At 41.7% G+C, this 5896-nt stretch overlaps 1 protein-coding gene across 1 annotated transcript in view; it reads left to right on the top strand.

Annotated features, from left to right (window-relative positions):
* The first annotated feature begins 477 nt into the window (after positions 1-477).
* The window catches only part of LOC102247602 (guanylate-binding protein 6), a 36230-nt gene continuing 30811 nt past the window's right edge, over positions 478-5896 (top strand). The window contains exon 1 of the mRNA XM_005859416.2: positions 478-563. The gene's annotated coding sequence lies outside the window, so the exon portion shown is untranslated. The remainder of the gene's footprint in view (positions 564-5896) is intronic.

The following is a 5896-nucleotide window of genomic DNA, read 5'->3' as shown; positions in this document are numbered from 1 at the left end:
GAAACTCCTTCCTACAAGTGAGCCAGAGGGAGGGTGAGCAGGCCAGGCAATCTCAGCCCCCATCCTTCCTCCCACCTATGCATCAGCTAGAGCCTTCACTCTGAGTGGGGCTGGGTGGAGGTTGACAGCCCCAGCCTCCAGGAATTCAGTCTCTGCAACTCAGTGTTGGAGGGGGATGAGAAATACTGGTGGCCTGCCTCTCCCAGTGACATACCTTACCCTGCTTGAAGAGGGAAGAGGGAGCCACATCTGTTGACTACACCCACCAGGAACCAGCAATGGAGCTTTTCTCAAACAACTTTTTTAAGAAATTCAGTGAAATCCAAGAACCCTCTCGTTTGCCTAGCTTTCAGAATTTCCTTTTTTTGGTTTGTTTGATTTTGAGTCAGTGCTTTGTACTCAGTGCTTTCAGTTTCACAGTACTCTAAACCCTTCACTTCTAATTAATGGGTCTTCCAGAAAGTCATGTGACATAAGACAAGTAAATAAAAGCTCAACCATCCAGTGAAAAACAGAGAAGTGACAGAAACCACTCCAACCTACACTGAGGAGAAAAAAAAGAGGTAAGAACTTTATTGCAAAAACTCTATACATTTTGGTCACACATATGAGCTTTGTTTCATAGAGTGGATGACTTTGTCTAGAAGTAACCCTGGTTCTGGTTGCCAGGTGGAGGAAGGATGAGGCTGGGTGAAAATGGGGAAGGGATTACAGAGTACAAATTGGCAGTTATAAAACTGTCACAGGGATGTAAAGTACAGCCTAGGGAATGTAGTCAATAATATTGTGATAATTTTATAGGCTGCCAGGTAGGTACAAGACCTATTGAGGACTGCACTTCTTAAGTTATATAAAGGTTCAATCCCTGTGTAGTATACTGAAACTCATACATATTGAATGCCAACTGTAATTAAAAATAAACATTAAAAAAGAAAATAAAACATAGCCCAGATCCAACTTCTTAGTGACAACTTTTTTCCTAATGGCTTACAAAGAGAATTTGGCCCCATTACTTTACTAAAAATTTTCTCCTTAAAAACCTACTGTGGTACATCACTAAAGCTCTCTGTGCTCTCAAGCAGTTTTGTTCTTGTTTTCTGGAAACTCTGCCTCTGAATTCCTTGGCTTGGCATGAACTTTACTCCTCAACTACTTCTCTTACACCAAAAAATGGGTGTCCTTTTTATTTTGATTTCGGTTCTAATCAACCCGACTCTTACTGCTTGGCTGTAATAAATATCTGGCATGATTTTCAACTTCTAAAGTGGTCAGTATCTGGAGTAGCCAGACAAGTAGGAGTGAGGGAGGGAAGAGCGAGGACAGAAGATAACATGTCCCCTATCTGCAGCACCAAAGACATTTAAGTTCCGTTTTAGACTTGCTCTTCCAGGCCCACGTTCCTTAATATCAACAACAACAGATACCTAAATGCACACCCCACACTGGAAGTGCACACTTGGCACTGGAGGGCAAGGGGACAGCAGGAGGCTAGTACTGGGCCTGGCTACCAGCAGCTCAGCTCAGGCCTTCCGTTTGGATCAGAGGCAACCAGCACACATCCACCTTGTCACCAGTACAAGCTGCCCCACTGGCACCCTCCCAGAGCTACACAAACAGCCCTGCTTGGGGGAAGGAGGAATGCATCCTCCCTCAAATGCCAAAAGGGACTAAGTCCTTCCTGGGATTGGTGGAGTAAACCCCATCCACTTGCAGAGGCTCCTGGTGGAGTCTCTTCCCCTCCATCTCCCTGTCCCTCCTCAGGGACAGGGAGAGTTAAGACAGCTGAGATCCTGTCTCCTGTCGTCAACCCAAGCACCACCACCTCCTCCTCACCCCCCGCCCCCCACCTTCAGGTATTGGAGAAACTGAGAGAAAAGCTATTCCTTAATTTACAGACAATTTAAGTCCTGAATGAGTGACAATGATTATTTTTGTATTTAATAAACTTAATATTCCAAAGATATTACAAAGCTGTGTGATATAGAATAATTCAATTTATGACCAACTGTTAGAAATAACTATAAAAGCTAATGGTGTGTGTTTACCAGGCATTGTTCTCATGTGGTCCATACAAGAACCATCTCAGAATATCCTGTCACACTTCCTGAAAAGTCAAGGCTTGGGGTAGATTTCACCATCACTTCACATGTACTGACTCTCCTGAGGAGGAACTTTGGAAACCAAATAACTCCATACAGGAATACTATTTCATTTTACTTGTTTATTTGATCTTAAGAGCTTTTGGATTGGGTATTTCAGTTTACTTGCACTTTAAAAAAAATGTTTGTGAACTCTTCTATTCCTACCAAAATTTTAAATATCCTCTCCAAGAAAAAAACAAAACAAAACAAAAAAAACTGCAAATTCTCCTGCTTATAACACAGCAGTAGAAGAGTAATGTTTACTCCCCACCTCTGCTCTCAATAAACTTTAGAAAAGAAAAAAATGAAAAACAAACAGAGAAATGTTACAGAGAATGTGTGTTTAAAATTTTCATGTTATTTTCTGAGAAAAATATTTTTGACATATTATTTCTTGGCAATTTGCAGCTTACTTAATGGATTAACACATTCAACACATTGCCTAACTTGCTCATTGTTAAACACTACATTAATCCTGGAAAAGTCTTTTAATTATTGAGACGTTTTGTGTGTATGTGTGTTCCCCCATGTCCCACGTGGTTCAGGGTTCAGGATCTGGAAGAGGATCCGCACACAAATGAAAGAGACGAGACAAGAGATAATTTGGAAATATTGGGGGGCCAGGCGGGCAAGTCCAACTCAAGGAGAAGGACTTCCACCGGTGCCCAGGCCTCACCAGCCTTTTATTCCACTTTGGTTAAACATAAAGCCCTTAGTCAGGCAGGTAATTGCAATAACAGACAGGCTATCTTAAAGGTCAGTAAATATTAGAAGGATTTACTCTGAGACTATTTGATCAAGAAATAGTTTGAGCCCCCATTGTCAGGACTAGACAATTGGTGCATAACTCAGGCCCTTGCCATGGGTTCAAGGTTCACCAGCATTCCAGGATCCTTGTTTGCACTTCTCTGATAGTGAAGACAATGGGCGGCCTCCCACATCTCCCCGTTTCTTTTCCTTAGTAATTCCGCAACTGTGAACTAGAAATAAACATAGGAGAACAAAAATGAGACAAGCAATAGTGGTTATGCTGAGAGGCAAATGGATCAGTCTGTAGTAAGTTTCTTTCTGAGCCAACAGATCTTTGAGTCCCAATTTCAATGTCCAACAGTTCCTTATGTGTACATGCCAGAAATGATATACCAGTTCTGGATGGTGGGCAAATGGTGGCAATACAGGTCCAACCTTCTCAGGTTTGGTCCTGGGCAACCTGCAGCGACGCACAGCTGCTGACTGCTAGTATCGCAAGATGTCTTCACCATCTCCATCTCTGGACTGTTTCTCCTTTTGTCTTCAGCATGCTGTCAGTTCCTCTCACAGATTCATAGTTGCAGTAATCCACATGAGCTTGGAGAGATTTTTCTGGAAATATACAAACATATTCTCGACCAAGGTTAATAAGGAAATCTTTTTTATAAATTAGACCTGGATTCTTTTCTTTTCATTGTGCCCAAACCATTTTTCTTTGGCTTATTTTGACACCAAATGTGTTTTCATGGGTGTCTTGTCTTTAACATTACAAGTGAAAATTAATTTTTAAAGCAAAAAATGTTCTTGATGTAATTTACTCACAGGGGATTATTCCACTATCCCCCTTCTTTTTTTATTTAAATAATATTAAGAGGCTTTTGGAAATTTTGCAATGCAGTCTTGATAACTTTTTAATTTTATTTTATGCACAGAAATATGACTGGTTTGGATTCATTGCATGTTAAGCAATTTTTTGAACTATGAGATAAAGTATTCTTAAAAAATTAGTTAATGCTTCAGGAACAGTTTCCTGCCCAGTACAATAAAGTTTATGAATATTCATGTATTTTAATTAGCCAATTAAAATCAATCTGAAATAAGGTTTATTTTTTAATTTTACTTGTCCTAGGTTATAGACAGTAAATGACATTAATTAAATTTCTGCTATTCGTCTTTGAGTAACTTCACATAAGCTTTGTCAGGGAGGCAAAAACACAAATTATTTACTTTTATGTATGAAGCCTAACATTGACTTTTAATTATGTATTTGAAAGAAACCTCTTTTTATTTCCTTCCAGGGCAATTTTTAGAACACATTTTGAGAGTTTTGTTTTTTTATAAAGACAATTTTCTTTCTTTTTTACACCAAGCAACTTATAGGTCTACTGCTTGGATACTGGGTCATGCAGCCGAATAGCTATATTTCAATGACTCTCATTACATTATGTTGACTACTAGTAAGGATCAGATTTAATATTTTAATAATAATCTTTAATTTACCCTGTAAATATTAGCGAAAGAGATTTCAAAATTTTTAAATTTCTCCTTTTTATTAATATTAGAATTATATTTTTAAAGAGTATCCCCTTGGGCTTATTTGTATATACAGAGGGATCATGGGTAGTCCCAGTAACTTTCAGAGGGCTTTATTAGAATTTAATTGTTTATAAAAATATTGGCTTTTCATTTAGCTGAAATTATATGAAACCTTGATTATAATTTAAAAAGCTAATTTATAAAGTAATTAAAGTAGATATCTTTATTAAAAAAGCAAAGCAAGTAGATTTAGTAAACTTATACCTCTGATTCACAAGGCACAAATGCTGCCCTACCTCTAGCCTACCCAAAATGCAGGCCATTAGAGGCTTCTGCAATTAGAATTCTGTCTTAAAATTCTGCTGTTGGATTTTAAGAAATATTTCGTTACTTTATTTTGCCCTCCTTAGAGGCCAAAATCTTCATAACATTTAAAATATATGTATAAGTAAAATATAGTTATTAATTTTTATTTAATTAAAGCTTTCCATACAATTGAACCCAGTACACTGCATCTGTGCATACAACTGCCTCGTTCATGTGCCTGCTTCGCCCTACTGAATTACTAACATCTTGAGGACATAACTCTGTCTTATCCTGCTTCACCTTCAGTGCCTGGCCTGGTGCCAGGGACCTGAGAGGGATGGATGAGCGAGTAAATGAGTGAATGAATGAGCAAGTAAGTGAATGAGCAAGCAGCTACCAGTGGGGATAGTTCGCACTCTGCTCTGGGCTGCCTGACGCAAACCCCGGGAAGTTCCTGCCCTGCTCCCAGTGGCCCCACTCCCTTCTCCCGGCGGCATAGTTCGTGCAGGGCAAAGGCAGCTGGGTGTGCGTTTTGGCAGATCAGTGCATTAGCACCCGCCAGCCTCGGATCCCCTCCGGAGGGCAGTTTGTGGACGTGGCCAGTGGCGGATTGGTGCTGTTAGCATCCGCCAGCCTGGGATGCCCGCGGGAGGGCCATTTGTGGGCATGGCCAATGGCAGATCGGTGCATTAGCACCCATCAGCCAGGGATCCCCGTGGGAGGGCCGTTTGTGGGTATGGACGGTGGCGGATCTGTGCATTAGCAGTCGTCAGCCAGGGATCCCCGCAGGAGGGTTATTTGTGGGCATGGCCAGTGGCAGATCGGTGCATTAGCACACGTCAGCTGGGGATCCCCGCAGGAGGACTGTTTGTGGGCATGGACTGTGGCGGATCGGTGCTGTTAGCACCCACCGGCCCGGGAACCGGCCGGCGGGAGGGCCATTTGTGGGCGTGGCCAAGGGCCGATCACTGTGGTCCTGTCGCCAGCCCTGGGTCTGTTCCCATACAGGCTGCCTGCCGCCCGGGTCGCAAATAGCAGGCCCAGATGACAGCAGGTCAGGCGGGATGGCGCTGTCCCACCCTGCCTGCAGTATGCAAATTAGCTGCCATCTTTGTTGGCAGTTAATTTGCATATCGCCCTGATTAGCCAATGGGAAGAGTATC

This window comes from Myotis brandtii, unplaced genomic scaffold (genome assembly GCF_000412655.1).
Source record: "Myotis brandtii unplaced genomic scaffold, ASM41265v1 scaffold1257, whole genome shotgun sequence".
Lineage (NCBI taxonomy): Eukaryota > Metazoa > Chordata > Mammalia > Chiroptera > Vespertilionidae > Myotis > Myotis brandtii.
The sequence above is the reverse complement of the archived record's forward strand: the minus strand, read 5'-3'. Positions and strand labels throughout refer to the sequence as shown.